Below are 21,178 nucleotides of genomic sequence, written 5' to 3' on the forward strand. Positions count from 1 at the left end.
CCCCCGCAGCTGCGCGCATTTCCTCTCGATTGGGCCCAGTGGACAAAATGTGTGCCATGTGTGTTTGTGTGAGCGTGTGTGGGGAGAGTGGGGAGCAGTCGTGGAGCGGTTAGCGCGCTGCGCTACGAACCTGGCGACACAGGTTCGATTCCAGCTCACGGCCAACACCAGTGACGATTATTTGAACCGGTCCTGGGCCTCCCCTAGGTCGACTCAGCCTCAAATTAGTACCTGGTGCGATGTGTAATACATTGCCACTAGGGAGACAAAGGCGGCCGGGCGTGGTGCTGGCCGACCATCCCCTCGTGTGCCATGCCGGCCTTTATAGGTGCTCGCTAACAGCACTTGCCCATACAATTTGTTAAGGTTATATTGGGGGTCTTTGTCCGGCAAAAACAATCCCCTATCTCCTCGTGGTGGCAGACGGCAACGTTGTGGTGGGCAGTGCTGTGGGGGAGGACCAATTTAGATTGGCCTTTCCCTTCATGGCGTTTGTAACCCCCACAGCGGCCATATGGGAGCTCTGGACGGGTGCTGGGGGCAGGTAACCCCTTTACCTTCAATCAACTACCACTAAACTACGAGGTAAAAAAATGATTAAGCTTGTGCCGGAGGCCCCGGGGGTACAGGCGTCTATGACGTCTCCTGGCCAAACCCCAGTTGGCGGAGCCAGGAGACTGAATCCTTACCCTCGGGGCTCCTCCAGAAAGAACAAAAAGCCACTACGGATGGCCACGTGGAATGATCGAACGCTCACTGCGGAGGAGAGGCTGCCACTCCTCTGTCAGGAGCTGGACCTGTACCGCCTGGATCTCTGGTATTCAGGAGGTCCGGTGGACCGGCTCTGGCTCCTGCCACCTTGAGGGGTGGACAGTCCTCTACTCGGGGCAGGAGACTGCCAAACAACAAGAAGTGGCTCTTCTTCTGAACAAAAGAATGAAGGGGGCATAGGAGCGTGGCGGTGAGGTGTGGGAAGCTGTAAGCCCCAGATTAATTTAGGCTCGCCTTCCCATCAACCAGAGGCGTGGAGTGGTGGTCGTGGTTACTTATCCCACACCGAAGATGAACATCCGTGGAGGGATGCAGGCAAGGCCGATGAGTTAGATGCCTTCTATGACCTCCTGTCACAGGTGCTGGCTAAAGTGACCCCTTGGGATAGAGTCATCTTGTTGGGTGACTTCAATGCCCGAGTTGGTCAGGATGCTAGCACCTGGGCTGGAGTGATTGGAAGACATGGGCCAGATCAGCTCAATAACAACGGTAGGAGGCTGCTAGATTTTTGTGCAGCCCATGGGCTTATAATTACCAACATGCTGTTCCGGCATCGGCGCATCCACACAACATCATGGATGCATGCCTGGTCCAAGGAAGAACATCTGCTGGACTACATAGTGACGGAACAGTGGATGTGGGCCTATGTCCTTGACACCAGGACCTACCGTGGAGCTGATCTGTCCACTGACCATCGACTTGTCATCTGTGAGATGCGCCTGCCATTCTTCCACTCCGGTGGTGGGTGTACACCCAGCACCCCATTCAAACCCTTAGTGGCATGGTCTCAGCTAGCTGATTAAAGTTGCAAGCGAGAATTTCATCATCGCTTACGGCTGGGGATGGCATCATCCCCCACTCCTCCTGTTGACGAGGGGAAATGGGCGAGGTATAGGACTGTGGCTCATGCAATTGCAATGGCTATCCTTGATTAAAACTTTGATCTGCTGAGGCTATTTAGATCTAGACAGAGCCACGTACAACTAGCCATGGGAAAATACGGGATCATTGAGATAAATACCCACATTTTCAAAAGTCTGTGGGTGGCAACTGGGAGGCGTTTCGACGACGCTACGCCGCCTGCGATCTTGCGGGGTAGATGGAGGTGGAGGCGCTGCGGGCGCTTCCCAAAGCACTCGACGACGACACCTTGGCAGCATTTGATGCCATCTTGTCCGAAGACAAGTCGAGACTGCCTCAAGCCCTCGCACAGATGGCGGCAATTTTTGCACCGCCGTCCAACAAGTGCCAGAAGTTCACCACGCGAAGGCGGGGGGAGGCCAAGAGGCCACTCGCCTTCCGCAGCGTGCTCATGGCACTGGCGAAATCTGCGTACCCCGGGATAGACCACGTCGGAAGGGATTCCCCGGTCCTCGAAAGAATGTTGCTGCTGGCCCAAGAATTGAAAATCGTCATACCAGCCACGGAAGACTTGTCCTCACTCAAAGTCGCACGGTGCCTCCAGGCACATTTCAACATCTAGCTATGTGCGACCGTGACCGCATGTACCGGACCTTCCGAGGGCGAAGGTGCACCCGAAGACATGGAGCTTCTGCAAGCCTACGCTACACTGGATGGTGCAAAGTGGAAGATGGGCGATGCGAGACGACAAGGTGGCCGAGACCGGATGAAGGAGACCTTCCCTCGCCAAAGGGACGACCCGGTCGTCTGCTTCAGGTGCGACCTGCCCGGACACGTCTTGATGGGATGCCGTGCTCGACGAGGGAGCCCCTTCACGACGCCGCCATCCAAGGCACAGAGGCTCGAGTTGTGTGCACTTTTGAAGGAATTTTCAGACGTATTTAGTAAAACTAAATACGATATTGGCTGCACGCCGCTGTTATGTCACCACATTCATACGGAGAACGCCGCCCCCGTTCGCCAAAACCCATACAGATTAAGTCCCAAGGAGAAAGACCACGTGTGTCACGCGGTCGACGAGATGTTGGCCGCTGACATCATGCTTGTTAAAAAACAGGATGGGAGTCTGAGGTTTTGCGTCGATTTTCACAAACTCAACAAAGTCTCCGTGACTGACACGTACCCGCTCCCACAGATGGATGACTCTATGGATGCTTTGTCAGGGGCATGTTTCTTCTCCACCCTTGATTTGTTGTTGGGGTTCTGGCAGTTGCCCTTGGACAGCAGTTCTAAACCTAAGACTGCGTTCCGCACACCCCAAGGGTTATTCGAATTTAACCGGCTCCCGATGGGACTTCACTCGGCCCGTGCCACGTTCCAGAGGCTCATGGAGTTGGTGTTGGCGGGGCTCCAATGGGACACTTGTCCGATTTACCTCGACGACGTCATGTTTTCGGCCGTATATTCGAAGACCACCTACAGAGGTTGTGTGCGGTTTTTCTTAAAATGCGGAATGCGGAACTCAAATTTAAGCCGCAGAAATGTAATTTTCTGCAAAGATCTGTCCGGTAACTAGGGCACATTGTCAGCGAATCCGGAATATCGAAGGATCCGGATAGAACTGCATGCATGCGCACATTTCCAACCTCCAAGTCGGTGGGTGAAGTGCATAGTTTTGTCAGGTTCGTCTCCTATTATCGACGTTTTGTACCTGGGTTCACCACAATCGCAAAGCTTATCCATGTCCTCATGGTGAAGGGACAAAAATTTGGATGGGTGGAGGAGGCTGCATTTGCCGCACAGCGAGATGGCCTGGTCAACGCACCTCCCCTCCGGTACCCTGATTTTTCTTTGCCCTTAATCCTGGATATCGACACCAGTAACACTGGGATTGGCGTCGTGTTATCCCAGGTTGTAAACGGAGTGGAGTGTGTGGTTGCGTATGGGAGTAGAGTTCTGTCCCCGGTGGAGCAGTGCTACTGCGTGAGTTGCTGGCTATCGTTCACTTCATCCAGCAATACCGTCCATACCTCTATGGAATGATGTTTGAGTTATGCTCGGATCATGTGGCTCAAACAGCCATCCGGCCAACTCTCTAGAACTCCTTCAGAACTACTCCTTTGTGGTCTCATATAGAAAGGGGGTTTGCCATGTAAACGCTGACGCACTATCACGACTGCCACCAAGTGATCAGTGTGCATGCATTAAAGGGGCACGGCGTTGCAAGCCCGCTGCTACGGGACCGTCTCGCACTGTTGTGGCTGCAGCGGATGTTGCACACACAGACACTGCTAACATATGGGACAACACAATCGGCCACACCCACATGAAATGGGGGCGACTCCAGGAGGAGGATGCCTCCTTATTTAAAATAACAACTTCGAGGAGGGTGGGGGCCAACGAGCATTGTCTACGGTGATCCTTAGTGGGTGTCTATTGATGAGGTGGGACGGGGAATTGCGGAAATATAACATCGTTGTGCCCACCGTTTTGCGGGGCAAAGTAATATAGGCGACGCATGAGCGAGTGATGCATCTTGGTGTCCGACTTAACTTCTTCTGGCCCGGGATGGCAGGAGACGTCCATAATATTTTATAAGGATGCACGGAATGCGCTCGTCAGAAACTTTCGCCAAAAATGGCTTGTCCCCCTATAAAATCAGTCAGCATGTCCCATGTGAACGAACTTGTCGCTCTCGACATGCTCGGCCCGTTTCCTACCACCCCGCGGGGTAATACATATTTTTTGGTAGGTGTTGAGTATCTATCTCGGTGGCCAATGGCCTGGCCGGTGCCGGACCAGTCGGCTGCTACGATTACTAACGCATTTCTCCATGGTTACGTTTTGGATGAGGGGGCCACGGAACGCCTTCTTACGGACCAAGGCAAAAATTTTCCTCTAAATTACTAAAGGAGGTATGCGATCTGTTGGGCACCAAGAAGGTTCGCACCTCGCCCTGTCACCCAAAGACTGATGGCATGGTGGAACGTCTGCACAGGACCCTGACATCCATGCTATGTCAGCAGGTCAATGAGGACCAATCTGACTGGGACCTGCACGTCCCAGGTGTTCTCGCGGCGTACTGATTGCCCCCTCACACCTCCACCGGCTTCTTGCAGTTTTTTCTTACATACAGGAGGGAGCAGGATCCACAAATTTAGGTTCAATTGAACCCGGAGAAGAGTAATAAGAAAATGCCTAGCCCCAAGCGGTTATCAAAAGCAAGGGAAGCTTCGAGGGAATTCGGCCTTGCGGAAAGCTGCAAACGAATGGCTAGTTGGGCTCCGGAAATCGGGAACTAAATGGTCACCAGGAGATATGGCTTGGCTTCACTGCCCCCAAGTCCCAGTGGGTCCATCCCCCAAATTGTATAATCCTTGGTGAGGCCCGGTGGAAATTATAGAAGTTACATGTCCACAAAGTGTACGGATCCAGTTCGGTCGCAGGCGTTGGTTTGTTCATCCGTCGTGACTGAAACAATTTTTTCCGCCGGACGGGATCCCTTCATCTCCACTACCCAGGGGCTGTGTGTCGGGTGTGCCCGACAAGCTGGGGTGTGTGTCCGCGGAGGTTGCTCCTCAGGGGATTTCTAGTTCTCCGTCCGCAGGATACCAGCACCTAGAGCCCTTGGAGCAGCCGGTTGCACCGACCGGATGTGGATTGAGAGAAGAGAGGCCGTCATCCACTCCTCCTTTTGCCGGACTTCCTTCTTCTTCTCAGGAGGGGCCGCGCGCATAAGCCCATCTTCTGCCTGTCCCAGGGACCCCCGGGAAGCCCACCCTCACCCCGCCTCGGGGTCCGGCGACGAGGACCTGCTCAAAAACTGCCCGCTTTAAGTGACCCTCGTTCAACAGGCAAATTGTCCTGATGCCATCTGGTTGTGATCACACTCGAAAGCTGTATGGGTCATTGGCTGATCCTGGCTCTTCTTGTGCTCACGGGTAGTGACACACATACGGGAGTGGGATTGTGCTTGCTGCCTGGAGGTCGAGTCAGCCCTTGTACATAGCTAACATTTTTTCTTCTCTCTCTCCCTCCCCTTCGCGGAAATTGTATATATTGTACATTTTGTATTTATTGTATTTTTGCTCGTACAGTTGTTTTTTGTTGTTGTTACACAGAAAATTTTGGGAGGCTACATTTTTTGTTGTTGTTAACTGTTGCTGTTGTTGTTATTAGGGGTATATGTATCAGCCGGGACGGCTGTGTTTTAAAAGGGGGAGGGGGGGGTAATGTAGTGACATAAGTGGAGTCACTATGGCGTTTAGCGCCAGCTACCGTCACAAGAGTGAAGCTGTGTGTCTTGGGCCTCTCTAGGGCACCAAAGTGGGTATGCCATGTTTGCGGGCCCTAAGGGGTATAGTCCTGGTGACAGTGAGAGAGAGGTCGAGTGAGGACAGTCTGGGTGACCCCGAGGGGGCACGTGACCGGACAAGGTGGCAAGGGGGGCCCAAAAAGAGGGGAGAGAGACACGTGATGTAGAGGCCTGTGGCCAAAACTCAATTCCTATATCGAGGCAAAGAAAATCCATAGGGTGACCGTTCTTGACTTCCCACAAAGCGGAATTTATTATACAAAGCACAGGGGGGTGACGATGATGATAATTATAGGCTGCATAAACTCCTTCCTAGATTTAAACTTACAACTGCCATACTGTTGATTCCAGCTCTCCAACCACTGTGACACCCATCCAGCCAGACGCAGGTGTTGTGGGTTCAACTGAGTCGCACTCTTAGACTTGGAGGCAGCGCATTTTATTTAGTTCCAACACAACCGTGTAACTTCCCCTTTCACAAGACAACAATCTAGGGTGGTGACCACCTGGCTAACTACACTGGATACTGAGTACAGTAGAACCTCGGAGATTGAACGCACCAGAACTCGAACAAATCGGTGTTCGAACGATATTTCCGAACATTTTTTGCCCCGGAAACCGAACTAAATTCGGAGGTCGAATGGGCAATCGCAACTTGAAAGAACCTGTACGGCTGAGACGCGTATGGCCAGCGTGCATGACGCTTGCCCAGACAAAGGTTTTACCACCTCCTGCTCCTTACCACCTTCCACTCAAGCCATCATCTGTCCTTACTACAGGTAAAGTGAAGTTCAACGTTAATTTATTCCATATACTTATTAATTTATTTCATTTATTTTTGTTTCTTGTTTTTTTCGGATGATTTAATGCATGTAATTACTGTAAACTTCGTGTAAAATGCTTTATAATGAGAGATTTCTTGTGTCTGGAACCAATTAATGTCATTTACATTAATTCTTATGGAGAAAATTAATTCGGTGTTCAAACAAATCGGTGTTCGAATGGCCTTCTGGAACGAATTAAGTTCGATCTCCGGGGTACCACTGTAACTATTAACAACGGACCCGGGACCAACAACATACTGCCCGAGTCCACGTGCTGGAAGACTTGTAGAACGGAGATTGTAGATGAAGGGTTTCTTCCCCGGGACGGACAACCACGATCCCTCTCGGGACTCGGCTGATATTCTCGTAAGCTCCCTGGGGGTCACGGGAGGAATTTGAAAATATTCCGACGAGCCCGGCTCCTCACGAAGAGCAGTCGACCGGGAAGACGGGCACTCCACCCCTGGAGCTCCTGCAGACGGCGCAGGCTGCGGCTTGGAGGAAGTTAAATGCTCGGAACCTGAGGGCGAGATCACACCAACCTCAGCGGGTGCACGCCCCAGTTCGCCTGACACACCTGATACTCGGCCCTTGTGTACTGGAGATTAGATTAATTCACACGGCGCAATAAAAGGTTTGAGGCGGAAAGGGTGAACGAACCAATTCCGTCGACCCCAGCGAATTTGAACGCACTGAGGCCTGACGGCCCGAATCACGTCAACCGGCCCTCTCCAAGGCTCATACAATTTGGGCGACATTCCCACCGGTACCTGAGAGCAGTGCAGCCACGCCCTGTCACCTGGAGTCCACTTATGTCCCGAAAGGCAGAGACCCCTCAGCCGCTCATTTGCCAATTGGCGTGAATTAAAATTTTCCCTGGAAGCCTCGCGCGCTTCCAAAAGTCTCTGAAGGGCAACGTGCATGGGCTCCGAAATTTTTTACTTAGCCCTGTTTAGCTCGGTTTTCAATTGGACATCAAATCGGGGGGTCATGTTCCCTCCTGTACATTACAAAAAATGGCGAGTAGCCGGTGGACGCGTGAGGGGCCATTCTATAGGCAGCAAGGACTCTGGGGATATGCAAGTCCCAGTCACCCTGGGACTCACTGACCTGATGGCTTAACATGGAGGTCAGAGCCCTGTGCAACCTTTGGGGTGGTAGGGCGACGTTCGTACTTTATTTGTTCCCAAAAAATCACACACCTCCCGTAACAATTTAGAAGAAACGTTTTTACCATGATCGGTCAGGAGACGCTTAGGTGCCCCTTGTCCAGCACATAGCCGTCGGCCATCGTGAAAAATATTCAAAGCCCACTAGTAAATACTTATTCCGGCAGGGAGTGGTTGGAAATGGGCCGAGGACATCAAGAGCGACCAGCTCATGTATTCGGGAGACCCGAATGGAATGCAAAGGTGGACAACAAGGTTTAGATGGTGGTTTCCGCCGAGCGCACTGCACGCACCCCTTCAACACGTTAGCGACATCCTCCGCCATACCGGGCCAGAAGAAGTAGAGTTTGAGTGTGGCCAGTGTCTTGTGCACACCCAGGTGCAGCAGTCGCTCATGCACTGCCCAAATTATTTTACCCCGCAGGGCAGTGGATACGACAATGTTGTAACGGCGTAACCCCCCGTTCCAGCGCATCAGCAAGCCGCCTATGAGAATAACAGAGGCTACCTCACGTCGATCCTCTCCCCCTTTCGCATCCTTGACACGGTGTCACAACGTCAACAGGGAAGCGTCCTCCACCTGGAGGCGTCCGCACTCAGCATGGTGCAGGCTAATAGCTGCATTACGCGCATCGGGGCTGTCGGGATTTTCGGGGGTGTCAACCTCCACCGATGCCACAAGGGGAAGGGGCAAGGCCTCGGCAGCTGCCTTACAGTGCCCCGAGCCCGAGAAACAAGCGTCCTGCTTCTTAACAAGAATGATCGGGGCCCCCCATGGACTATTGGACGGTGAGATAATATTGGCGGCCAACATCTCATTAACTGCCAACTTTACGTGGTCCTTCTCTTTGGGGCTCAGCCGATAGGGGTTCTGCCAGATGGCGGCGGCGTTGCCCGTATCGATGTGGTGACTCAAAAGGGTAGTGCGGCCGATGTAGAATTTTCCTTGCTAAACATGTCGGAGAATTCCCGCAAAAGCGCCCGCAACTCCTTCCTCTGAGTCTCGGACAATTCTGGGTTTGCAGAGCAGAGCGCATCCATCCACTTCTCATCGGAATGCCGCTGCGGCTCCGTAACCAACGCGGCTCCCACTCCACCAATGATGTTCCCCTCACGAAGTGTGGGCGACATGTGGGCTAGCACTGTGCCTTGCTGTATAACTGACGTATCCAACCCCGCATTGAGGACCTGAATGAACGGTTCCTGGACCCCAACGAACATCAACCCACGAACGGCATTGTTTGAGGGCCCCAGAAAGATTCCTGTTCAAGTGGCTTTCGCAACCGCAAGGGCACTAACATTTGTGCCCCGGGAGGAATCGTTACGGTTTTGCTAGCAATCATTTGTACCGTAGCGTAGGCCGTATGTGAAGGTAAAATGGCCAACCGGTGGCCTGATGATAATTCGACACATCCCCCATATATTAGAATTTTCAGGGGCATCTTCCCCAGGAAATCAGTCCCAAACAAGCAGGGAACGCCAAGGGCCCTCTAAACAAGAACTGGTCCCATAAATGTGATATCTCCAATACACACTTCTGCCGTTATTTGTCCAATAATGCCCAATGAGCCGCCATTTTCAGCAAAGCATGAAACCCCGACGGGGCACAGGGTATGACACTTTCAGGGCAAGATGTTATAAATTAATTCAGAAATGGTCGCAGACGCACCGGTATCGACGAGCATCCTAATTTCTATTCCCTGTATCATACCGATAACAGCGGACAAACCCGCAGCCGCAGCAACTACCCTATAAGCCAACTCCGACCACTGATCCAGTCAGAGTGGCTAGCCAACCCCTGTGAAATCCGAACCGTCACACCCCGACACACGACGGGAATGAAAACCCTCCGAACGTGATAAGTGAGGTGGATGCAAAGGCCGAGCGTGTGGTGTGTCGCGACTCGCCTTGGGACCTAGTGGAGTTGAGGACGGTCGGGCGGATGATGGCGGCGGTCCAGGGAGGCATCATCGTGTAGCGCGGCAACCCAACGAGACGTGTCCCGGCAGGCCGCAGTTGTAGCACATGACGGAGCCGCTCCCTGGACGAGAAAAGGTCTCCCGCCGCCGGTGTTGTCCATCGCGTCAGACCATGCCGTCCCCCCGCCAGCCTCCGCCTTGGGCCGAAGCTCAGGCTTGGACGGGCTCCACGTCTTCGGGTGTATCACGTGTCTCAAGATGTGCAGTACACGCCACCAACCCCGTATGCTGTTACAAAAGCAGGTGCGCCTGGATGCACCTTACAACTTTGAGGGAAGATAAATCATCCTCATCAGCAACCTTTCGAGGACCAGCGAGTCAACTCCAGCGTGGTCCATCTTTGGGAAGGCAGCCTTTGCCAACGCCAACAGCATGCTGCGGAAGGCGAGGGGCGTCTCGGCCTCCCCCCTCCTCCGCGCAGCGAACTTGTGGTGAACATTCGACGGTGAGCCATAAAATGCCGCCATTTGGGCAAAGGCTTGCGGAAGCGTGGCCCTCTCTGTCGGCGGAATGGCGCAGAACGCCGCTAAAGCGTCGTCATCAAGAGTGGCGGGTAGCGATCTCAGCGCCTCTGCCTCCGTCCATCCTGCCAAATCACAATTCATCTGGAAGCGACGCTTGAAGGCCACCCAGTCGCCTCATGCGGCCGTGAATTCCTTTACAAATGGTAGACGTCACCTGAGGGATGGATCTCGACAGGCGAACTTGATGTGCTTTCAGATTTGGCGGGCTCTCTGTCCCACTCAGTGAACAAAATGTCGGCCGCGTGCGCGACTGCGCAATGGAGTTTTCCCGCTGGCGGGAAGCAGCGACGGAGGACTCGGCTCCGCACAGCTCCGGTGCTCTCTCCTCCTCCGCCGGCTCCTCATGGGCGAATTCGGCGACCATCGCGGCCACGGCTTCGAGAAGTTCAGCGAGGCGGGCACGGAACGATCGGCGCCCTCTCTCTGCCGGCGGCGAGCCATCGCCGCTGCTCCACCGGCAGCGCCTCACTCCCTTTTTCCAGGGTCGCCATCCCTGGGGTTGTCTGGGGAATAATACCCTCGTCGTTTTCGTCGTCCAACAACGTCCTGGTAGGTTGTCTGTGTCGCGTAAGCATTACCTAACTTGGCCTATCTCACTAAAAACGTTTGGCCACTTCTGACGCCAGTTGTAGTGGGTTCAACTGAATCGCACTCTTAGACTTGGAGGCAGCGCATTTTTATTTAATTCTAACACAACGGGGTAACTTCCGTGGGTGTGATGAAGAACTTTGTCAAAGCCAAGGACAAAACACAAGCAGCTTTAAAGTACCTCCGTGGAAAATTTCCAAGGTTAAGTGAAGCTTAGATAAAGGAAGATGTCTTTGTTGGTCTTCAGATTCGTGAACTTCTTCGCCAAGGAAAAGACGGCATGGAAAGCCTTCCAGTTAGTGGCAACAAATTTTCTCAGAAATAATAAGGGAGTTGGTGGAAAACCTCCTCAAGGCATACAAAAGCCTTGGTTGCAACATGTCACTGAAGACACATTATTTTCACTCTCATCTAGATTTTTTCCCACCAAACTGCGGAGCAGTGAGCGACGAGCATGGCGAGCGATGTCATCGGAGAAACGCTCTCAGGGCAAATGGAGCCCATCAATGCTTGCAGACTATTGCTGGACAGTGACAAGACATGCTCCATTTAATAAATACAAGAAACAAGCCAAAAAGCGCCGAGTAGACACTGAATAAAAACTAAACTATGCACTTTAAAAACATAATAGTTTTTTGCCTTTTATTTCATAATACATTTTATTTATATAACCCTTTTGTTGATTTTTAAAGTGTTAAATGAACAGGACAGGCAATGTGTTATCATGTAAAGCAACCATAAACACATGCAAAGACCTAGGTTTACAGTTTATGAGTAAAACTCTATGTACACAATATACAAAGACGTAAATGTTAAAACTTAAATATCTTGGGAACAGTAGCCAATCAGTTGTTGTAATGGCCATATTTGAATTCAGCACATCAAAATCCATAATAAACAGCACATTTAATTTCTGAAGCAGACGACGTCTAAAACATTGTCGACCAGTGCAATCGGTGACGTTTCGCTACTTCAGAGCACAGAGACGTTGTCGATTTCACGCATTTTCCTTTGAGGGCAGCGTTAACGATGAATGTGTTGAGTTTTTTAAATAGATTAAACGTCCGGTAGAATTTCTGTTCCAGACACTTTATGCACAAGTTGGTAATTTACATAAAAACAAAGCGTCATAAGCCATTCATAAAAAAAAACAGATTTTTTTTATGGCATGGTACCTTATTCCATAAGAGTCCACCTTGTAGAGAATGTGCTAGAAAATGGATCACGAGCCACGAAAGACCACTCTGACATCTTTCCACGGTTAAATATCCAGAGGGGGGAAACGCTTCCTTACCTTGACTAAGCAACGAGTAACATTTTATGCTTCATGACGAAAACGTCGAGAGAGAGAGAGAAGGTTGAGCCTGAGCAGAGGGAGAAGCGCTCACGTCAGGTGAAGTCGGTACGGCCCATGGTGCCGCGACACCGTGTGGCCTTGAGACCGTGAGTGTCTCTCTCTCTTTCGCGCGCGTGACACGGACGGTGATCCAATTTGGATTAGTGTGGCTCTTCGAGTTCGCACACCCCCAAGCATCACAGCAGCTGGCAACGCTGCCAGCGCCCAGCAACAATAACACCACCAGCACCCAGCAAAAATAACACCGCCAGCACCCAACAATGATAACACCGCCAGCACCCAGCACGACCAACAGCCAGCGCCACCAACAGTCAGTGCACCCAGTGCCACAACAGCTGGCAACACCAGCACCCAGCAACAATAACACAACCAACACAAACAACAACCAGCACTACCGGCAGCAAGCCACGACAACAAACAAACCTCCCATTTAACTTAATTTTGCCCTTTATTTCACAAAATTCCAGCTCTAAGAATGAAAAATATTAGTTTGAAACACACTGCACCCTATTGTGTGGACCAGAGGTCATTTGAAAAAAAAATCTCAAAGGTAGCTCTGTGAAATCCGCTTCTGCGGACCGTTGCCTAACAAGGAGGTGCTGCACTGCTCTTCGAGAGATCTGAACGGATTGTTTGCCTCGCGGATGACGCGACCATGGGAGGTGCAATCGGGGTCAAGCCAGGGAAACAGATTCGATTGTTTTAGTGACTCCTTCATGTCATGATGCGAGTGTTGAATAATAATAGCCAGGGTACAGTGCACGAAGGTTTGCGAGATGGGTAGCCGCTCCGTTATTTGCGGACCGTGTTGCTCTGCTCATTTGTTTGAGTATTTACTGACCGCTTTCCCAGGAACACCAAGGCACAAGCCTCAAGCCTGACAGATCAGTTGTCGGTGAAAATAATTTGCATATAAAAGGAAGCTGTTCCACGGTGAGAGATGGGGAAAAACTGCAGATAATGGGAAGAATAAAACTCATGGGTATTGGGGTCACAGAGAAGAGGAGTTCTACTCTACATGTTTAACGGAGCTTTCAAGACTTATGATAATGGTGCCGTAATTGTCTTGAACATACGTATCGTCATCTGGAACAAAAAAATCCTGAAAGCGGCAACATTTACAAACACTGCCTGAACTCCGGTCATCCTCACAGAGGCTTTAAGCTGGCCATCAAACAAAGATGGTCACTGCATCACATGCTTCCAGACGCACTTCTGCTGCCATCTGGAACGCTCTTCCTTCAAACATTGGGAAGCTACTGGAACTGTGGATTTTTAAATCATCTGTATTAAAAACTAGTTTGTTATCCTTCCCCCACACCTCCGATGAGCACGATTGGCTATGCACGGTACGTAGCCAAACAATTCATGTGGCACAATCGGGTAGCTGCTGCTGCTGCTGCCACGTCCATCGCCAGTGCATGTCCAATGGCTTAATTTTATGCCACAAACATCTCAATCCAACAAACGACTTTCCAGCTTCACTTTCAATGTCAGCAAACTGTGGCAGGCAATCGCAGTGAGCATGCATTTCCGCAGCTTTGGACCCATATGAGCGAAGCTGTGCAAACTCGCATGGGGATCGCAAACAGTCATTATTTGTCCATGTGAAGATATTGGTCCCACTCGCGGAACGATATTACACACATGCGATTCCATGCATGTATTGGGCCTGATAATTGATTTTCAAAGACAACTTATCAATGTACATTTTTTTAAACTGTTTCCCAGGTAAAGCCCACTGGGCTATGAGCTCTTTTTTCAGAGGCGACCTGGCCCCACATGATAGCTCATCAAAGCGACTTATTAGATGGGGGAATTCATCGTGACCAAATATTCTAAACACGCGTTGATGAACGTGGAGGGCAAAACCGGAGGACCTGGAGAAATTCCCACGTGACCACTGGGAAAGAGAACACACGAACTCCAAATATACAACAGGCATAATCAGCATCAGGATAGAACCCACTACCTCCTGCATACAAGGTGAGGGAGATAACATCTCTCTGCCACGGCTATATGCCTATCCAGCAGCATAGCGTATTTGGCATGGGCCCTGGTGTAATGATTGAAATGGGTACCTCCTCTGTCCAATTCTTCCCATGTTGATAGCCTGGCACCTTGGTCCCTCCTTTCCATGAACCCCAGTGCAGGTGCACCGCCTGCACACTCAATCACAACACCACTTCGCACTCGATAGCCTATCGCCTACCCACCCGACCACTACTTCACTATCTATCCACCTACCCATTCAGCTCAGCCATTATGCCGCCACCAAGGCACGAGCTGTGATATCCGTTCCGAACCTGATCGTGGAACCACAGCACCGCAATCAAACCTCTAACCCCATTACCCTGATTGGGTGCCGGATTGCGGGAGACGAGATAGGGATCCAAAGATAGCCTCTTTTCCACAGCCCACATTAGGCGCATTGCACCGTGGGTAATCTGGATGAGCAGGCCTCAGATGGGATTAACCGCCGGATCAAAAAATACACCGCGGTGTCCTGAATCGTCTCGCTGACCAATGCCGCACGACGTTGCTCCACACGCAACGGCGGCCGGCGTCGATGGCTGACTTGGTGATGCGTAACGGACGCTGGGCACTAGCCGTAGCTTCCGCCGGCACGGTTGATGGAGATTCCGCTTCTCTCCTTTTTCTAGCTGGCCCACGGCAAGACGGCAGCAATGACGGGGGCCCACTGGCCAATGGACGAGTGAGTTGCCACATAAAGCTGCGTTGCGTCATGCCAGGGTACACATGTCAACAGAGACAAAATAAACAAGCGCATACTAGTACTGTACTGCAAAACACCCCGCCACCACATTAAAAGTACATGTACAGCCCCTCTCGTCAACCCACTGCTGGATGAGGGCCTGTTCGCGCTTTGCGGGATGTGAAGGTGGGGAGAATAGTAGACATGGAAGTATATTCGTATATGTACGGTACAACAGTGCATTTTGCTGCACTGCCATCTAATATATATTTATGCGATATAACCCAAAAAAAACTATTATGTTTATTGGTTCAGATAGCCTACATGTTAAACTGCCCGCTAATGCCCACTACATGGCTCCTCATCCCCTATGCCAACCTGTTTGTATACGTGGGGGTCACTAGTCACGCACCCAAGCAACCCTGCTGAGTGTTTCCCAGATCTGATAAGGTCTCGAGCAATTTGGGTGATTCTGCAAAAGGTCGAGGACCGTTTGAAGTTTAGCTCAAGGATGCTCGGAATTTCATACAGCAGGATAGGGTAAGCAAGGGGGAATAAATAACGTGGCAGGAGAGTGTTGTAGGTGTCATCCACAAGAGAAGGTTCCAGTGGGTGGGACGCAGGCGCAGGATGGAGGAGGGCAGGTAACCGAGACGGCGCATCAGAGTGGCAATGAGGGTCAAGCAGAGGAAGTTGAAGGTCAAATGTCAACTTTACAAGAGCTAGGGGACTCAGCAGGAGGCACGAAGTGACGGTGACATGTGGCGGCATCAGTGGAATTGTTTGAGAGAACTCCTAACCTTGACGACGGACGACAACAAGCAGGCGTTGCACGTCCGTACGGAAATTGCGTTACCACCATCGTCGACAACAAACGCCGGATTGAAGCACTCTCAGGCTGCGTCAACGGCAGCCCCCGAAAATGCACGCGCCGTGGTGCCGGACTGCCTTATGTGTTTAGTTTGTTGTCCTCCCCCCCCCCCCACACACCTTCCGATTAGCACGGTTGGCTACGTGCGGGTGTGCGAAAGACGGTCTCGTCTGATTACCCACACCGTGCGCTCGATTCGTATTTGATTTAATCCCGGCTGGGTCAACACGCTACGTCACCGTTTGCGCTGCTTCGCTCTCGTGAGCGGCGGGCGAGAGGCAAGGGGGCGCCGAGAGGCCACGACGCCGCCGCCACCGCTTTGTTTGTCCTGCCCCACGCGGCGAGAAAAGCTCGGCGTGCCAACTCAAAGCGCGTTGTGAAGCGCCGTCTAAAGAGGAGCCTAGCGCATGCCACGGCAGCGGCCACTGCCAGGGATTAACTCATTAACTCAGTGTTCTTCACTCATTTTCAGAGGGGGCGGCCACGTTCGCCGAAAAGACATCTTCAATGTGAGGGCCGCAACACATTTTAAACCATTGGTGGTTTTGACAGCACAATGATGATGAGGTGATGGGGGGTGGGTGGTGATTTCACTATTTGCGTATTGTCGGGGAGGGGGCACACGTCAGGGGCCGCACTAAAGGCCACCAGGGGCCGCCAGTGGCCTGCGGGGCCTTGCAATGAAGGACACTGGATTAACTTCAGTCGCGTTTGTGCCGAATCCCGTCTGCCGCATCCATTACAAATGTAATTGCGTCATTCAGCTGAAAAAACAACTACAAAGAAACTGGGATTGGCCAAACTTCCCAATGCTGAAAAATGCAAGCGAATTACTCAGTTGGGATTACGTATTGTGACATCGCTCACTGCTGCAAAACTATGACAGGACCCTCCTGAAAGAGGGCTTGAGACCCGGCGAGGCTCTCCTCGTTAAAAAAGACACGCAGAATAATTGGAGAAGCGGGCCTGCCCCCCGTCTCTCTACCCACTGCTTTTCTACAACCGTTTTAGTTCACGTCGACGGTTCGAACACGCAACATAATGTAACGGGCCCACGCATTGCCTCAATACAAAATAATTTTTTTAAAAACGTAACACAGAGACTCACCTCTAATACCGGACCGATACGTGTATTGTTGGAATAAATACCATACATTGAAAATGTGAATGAATAAAACGTGAGAAAAAACACGCAAAAACAACTGTAAAAAATCAATGTGAAGCGCCGTCAATTATATTGCACAAATCAATGATATTGCACAATGAATTGCAATTACTGTGTAATTGTAATTTAATCTAACAATGCTGCTATGTGTGTGTAATTAAAATAGGGCCCAGGTCTGACTCCAATGCACCTCTCGCTATGACTCTGGCTAAGAGTCGTGGTGTGCCACCTTTCAGTCGAGAAAGCAACCTGGAAAATATTCAGTGACAAATTAAGCCCTGGCCACACAGGTGGATGGGGCACCTCAGATTTGGACAATGATAATCACCACTCCGCCAAATCCTCGGAACACCGGGACACAAACCGTGTGTACTTGAGGCAGGACGTGTGTTTCTGTGCTGCACTGCAGTGGACAGGATTGTAGCAGACTGAGCGGAATGGCAACACAAATATTAAACACAATTATTATGAAAATAATATTGTCACGTATTTAATGCATGAATGCCTCCGCTGACTGTTGAGATTCTGATTCAGGAAGTGTTGTTACTTATTTAATTGTTTGGAGAAACAAACGATTGTATGAACCCTCCTCGTAAAATCTCGGAGTTTGCTGGGTTTGGGAGTTGGGGAGCTTCACTGAGTCTCAAGAGGCTTCAGATTCGGTGAGTTTTCAAGGACTGGACATTAGAACCAATTTTTTTTATAAAAAGCCATCATTACAATAGTTTGAGAAAAGTAAAATTTTCCCAAGCCACGTGACCAGCTTTGCCGATCATGTGACCACAGCTTAGAAGCACGCGTTTAGATTATTTGGCTGCGGTAAACTTCCACGCAATAAGCCACTTAGTTGAGCTGTTGTTTGTGGCCAGGTCGCTTCTCAAAAATAAATAATAGCTCAGTGGCCCTTACCTGGTAAAATAAAAATAGGATTTTTTTTGTATATTTACGTATTTTATTGACTTTCTTACCTTTCCTATACTTTGCACTCCTATCCTTTTTTAATTATTATTTGTTGTTGTAACCTTTTGACCCACCCCTCCTGGACATCTATGAAAAAATAAGAGCTTCATAACTCATCAGATTTTTCCACACTAAATAAAGAGTTCTGATTCTGGGAGAGCGCAGGCATTTACACAGGTGCGACCCCTTCACCCTGCGTCTTCCAGGAAACTCGAGTGGTCAACATTCTGTTCACACACACCCCTTCCCTATCGGATCAACAACTCTGCTCGCCGACTTCTAATGTCCTGCTGCCCGACATCTTCCGTTGTCAAGGGACGCCTCGTGCACGCCTGCACGCCGTTCTGCGCGTCTGAGGCTGACGCATGCTGCCCCGTTCGCAATGGACGATGCGTGGGCCAAAAGTAAAGTAAAAAATAATACCCCCCACAGTCTTGTCTGCGAGATGTCAAACTCAAAATTGTAGATTACGTCGACAAATCACATCTTTGGCATAAGGCCTCTTCCACCGCCAGTCACTCACAATATCACACGAGATGTTACATTCCTGTAAATACACGTGTATTTACAGAAATGTAATATATTTAGTTGGAAAGGACGTAACTTGCTTATCCGAGTGGGCAGCATTGAGTTAATAACTGACGTGCACAACAAATGCCGATAAATCAACAGTAAAACAGTGGCATAAACCTTTCATGGGTTCACCTTGCCGCTATTGACCTACAACCAGCGGGAAGATTCCGACAATTCTAGAGATTTCCGCAACAGTAAATAAACTTCCTACTCGCCACCGTCTACTGCTAAGCAACATTTCAAGACTGAAGCCAAAAACGTCAGAGGAGGCAGCCGTGACACGGCGAACTTCGCGAGCACCGGTCACGCAGCTCGTCTCGCCGGGTTATTCGCCTACGTACCTCACGTAAGAATGTCAAATAATCCACGGGCATCAATCGACAGCGGCCGCTGCTTGCTGGCCTCCACGCAAGCGGCCCAACAGCGTCCACAGTCCAACCTCCCAGATCTCGCCCGACGCCAACGTCCCCGATGGGACACTTCGCCCGTGCTCCCGGCTCCACCTGGACTCAGAACGACACCGGCAACGCTTCTGCTGTCCCCGGCGCCAGGTGGTGCATATTTTTCCCCTGCTCCTGCCCCGGCCGAATCGGACCCCGCGTGTTGTGCGAGAGCGGTCGTTTTGAAACTCTGAAACGAACCGGCCCCCCCGTTTTTGGGAAGCGCTTCTTGGGGTGTTTTTTTTGTGTTCTGGGCTGGCGCCGTGGATGGGCCCTGTGGCGGCGGATAGCGACCGTTGCTAGGCCGGCAAATATCTGTTTGGGTCTAACTCCAAACAAGTCGCCGAGATACGCGCGAGGCAGACCCCCCCCCCCCACCACCTCTGCTCCCACTCAACCCTCTCCAGCTCGCTGCCGCGGGGGCCCAAGCACCCAGCCCAGCACTGCAAACATTCGGACGCCCTAGACAAACAGGGCCAGCAACCCAGCAGCACCATCCGTTCCACCTCCCCCCCGCCAAATCCCCCACCCCACGCCGGGCGCCCTCACCTTGCAAACTGTCTCCTTACAGGATTTGGCTGTAAAACAACAACCGCCGCGTGCCCCCCTTGCAAGGGTCCCAACTTGCACGCCGCTCTCAGGTGAAGTGTTTTCGCATTTTCGATTCACAGCCGAAGCGGGGCCGCTTCAATGCAATCGTCCAGCTGTTGGTTTCAAAGCGAGGTTTTGTTTGGGGAATTTCACGCCCCCCATCTCCCTCCTCCCCGCCACCTTCCCCTTCCTCTTAAGGCCCAGCGGTCAAAATATGCCAGCGAGGGGTGGCCCACAGTTGGGACGTGCGTGGCCAAAGGCGCCCAAGCGTTGCTTAGGCGCCACTCGTTTTGGCGACGCTAGAGACCGCGCTATCTGAACCCCGTTCAGATATGCCCGCCCCCGTCGGCCGTTTGGCAACGAAGCTCAAAACGATCGGTGCAAACGGTGACGTTTTATAGAGTTGTTGGGTTTTGTGAGTCGAAGTAATTGCGGCTGTGGGCGGCGTCGCCATGCCCCGATCCTGGCAGCTATGAATTTTCTCGTCGGCTTTGTGCAAGGGTAGGCAGGGAGAAAAGGCCCTCGTTTGAATGCAGCACGCCTGGATAAACCTTTTTACCAACGGCATTATTTTGCACTTTGGTCGCTGCCGCCAGCACAAAAAGCCCCCTGAAAGCGTTCAAGAGGACGCGGCGCAAGCTCCAATGCAATGTCATCCATCTGGGTCTTCAGGTTCACGTCCCTTTATAGGTGACGCGGGGTTAAAGAGGAATTTGACGCACATTTGAATGGAGAAAAAAGCAACTGTTGAACGTAGACGTGACAATTTCTGAGCTGCTGTTTTCAGGCGTAATGCTTTGCCTGTCAATTCTAATCTTGGTAATTAAGGTAATGCATACCGGTTCGTGACACTGATTAGTGCTCGACTCACAGCTTAGAAGGTCGTGAGTAGGTCGATTCAGCAATCTATGTTCAATAAATGAACGACCGCTTTGTGGGAAGTTAACAGTGTACGTGCTATGGAGAAACTGTCTTCCACCATGGGAATGTGGAATTTCCACCATGTGTTCAGGGCCTCGAACAGAGGTGAGTACTGTACAAAGAGACCCACTTTGGCTTTTATTTTATTTCCAGAGATTTAAGACCAATCAATCAGTCAATTTACCAGAGGAAACCCAAACAGTATCAAGACCTTTACAGAAGTAAATAACAAAACGTAATTATTAATATTGAATTCAACGTACTGGAGGGCATAACTTCCCATGGTTCTCTGTGCCACGCGTGTGTATTCCCCACCTTGGAGCCCTCTCCACCGTGGACAGGACAGAGCGTGCGTACTCATGGCTCCAGTCCAAGTGGACTTGGGCAGGGCGGCAGAGACAATGACAAAGATCCTCCGTGTAGCTTACATGGGTCTGCTGGGGCAAGTGGTGTTATTATCGAACCCTCATTGAGGACTGGGGTGTGGCCAGAACCACCCACGTCCGCCTTTGTCTCCCCATTATTAATGTCTTACACACCGCACCAGCTACGT

The 21,178-nt window shown here is 51.1% G+C and overlaps 1 protein-coding gene across 1 annotated transcript in view; it reads right to left on the reverse strand.

Annotated features, from left to right (window-relative positions):
• The window catches only part of LOC144931400 (lipoxygenase homology domain-containing protein 1-like), a gene marked incomplete at its 3' end in the record, with an annotated part of 78,989 nt that extends 59,606 nt beyond the window's left edge, over positions 1-19,383 (reverse strand). The window contains exon 1 of the mRNA XM_078855206.1: positions 19,015-19,383. The remainder of the gene's footprint in view (positions 1-19,014) is intronic.
• Positions 19,384-21,178: the final 1,795 nt, after the last annotated feature.

Source organism: Lampetra fluviatilis, chromosome 4 (genome assembly GCF_964198595.1).
Source record: "Lampetra fluviatilis chromosome 4, kcLamFluv1.1, whole genome shotgun sequence".
NCBI classification, from domain to species: Eukaryota; Metazoa; Chordata; class Hyperoartia; order Petromyzontiformes; family Petromyzontidae; genus Lampetra; species Lampetra fluviatilis.